This window comes from Arachis duranensis, chromosome 6, assembly GCF_000817695.3.
Source record: "Arachis duranensis cultivar V14167 chromosome 6, aradu.V14167.gnm2.J7QH, whole genome shotgun sequence".
NCBI classification, from domain to species: Eukaryota; Viridiplantae; Streptophyta; class Magnoliopsida; order Fabales; family Fabaceae; genus Arachis; species Arachis duranensis.
The window spans coordinates 82499020-82500474 of NC_029777.3; positions in this window are offsets into that span (position 1 = coordinate 82499020).

The following is a 1455-nucleotide window of genomic DNA, read 5'->3' on the forward strand; positions in this document are numbered from 1 at the left end:
ATATGTGAATATTGTGAATATGTTTGCTTTTTGCTTCTTTGTTAGTTTTTAGTTTGTTCTCTTTATTTGTTACTATTTTTTGTTTTTGCCCTCTCTTGCTATCATGAATTCTCATTTTGGCTATGAGTGTGATTACAATTATGTTGTAGGTGATGAGAGCTATAATGAAGTTGTGTATCAAGAATGGGATAATCAAAGGTGGGAAGAGCCATATGCTTGTGATCAATCCTCATGGAAACAACCCCCACCAATGCACTATGAAGAAGAGCCATTTTTAGATGCATATCAATCCAATGGCTATGGTGAATCTCCTTGTGATTTTCAAGAACCACCACCATATGCCTATGATCCATACCCTCAACATAACTCTCAACCATACTCACAAGCCCCTTCTTACCAACCACCTTCATATGACCCTAATCCATATCCTATGATTCATATCCATCATATGACCAATCATGCATACCACATCCTTGTGACCAATATGGGCAAGAACCTTTAGAACCACAACAACCCTATCATAATTACTAACAAGAACCACCTCAATACACACCACCACCTTACCAAGAAGAACCACCTTCCTATAATGAACCCTTTCTCCAAAATGATGAACCCTCCCATCCACCCCAATCTCTAATGGATGAAACCCTCGGCGCTCTTCTTCAAGGACAAGAGGAGATGACAAGGGATGTGCAACAATTCATGACCACCTTAGATGAGGTGGTAAACCGGCTAGCATCCCAACTTTTGGACACTCAAGGAACTCCCATGGCTACATGTGGAGAATAAAAAAAAGAGCATAGCATGAACGAGAGATTGGAAACTCCGATGGAAAAGGAGGAACGCTACTTTGTGTTAGAACAATTGGAGGAACCTATGACCATTGAAGAAAAGGAAGAAGTGGTTGAAGACTTAGGAGATGCGGAACTTCCATGGGAATCTAGAGTTATAGAAAACTCCTCCAAGAAGATTGAAGTTGATGTTGAGGAGGAATGTGCACAACCTCCAAGGCATATCCCATATGAAGACTTGGAAGGAGTGAAGCAAGAATTGAGTCCCCTTGGTGATGAAGATCATGCATCTAATCTTCTTGGTGAAGAATCCTTTAAATTTGAAGAACCTTCTCCCAATGAATTTGAAAGTGATGTGGAGGTAGATTTCTCTCAACCTCCCATTTATGACTTGAGTGATGGAGAAGAGTTAGATGAAGTTGATGAACAAAGGATTGAGAATGAAGAAGTTTGTGAAAAGGTGGAGGCAATCAAGGACAAAAACAAGGGAGTGGAGCTTACTAGCACATTGGAAATACCTCTCCCCAAGCCACCACCATCCACTCTCTCATTCAAGCGGGTAAATTCCTTATACTCAAGCTTTATTATTCCCCTTGAATATGGTTTGCTTGAAACGGATGGTCAACTTAGATATATTTGTGGCTTTAAGAGTAAAAAGGAGATG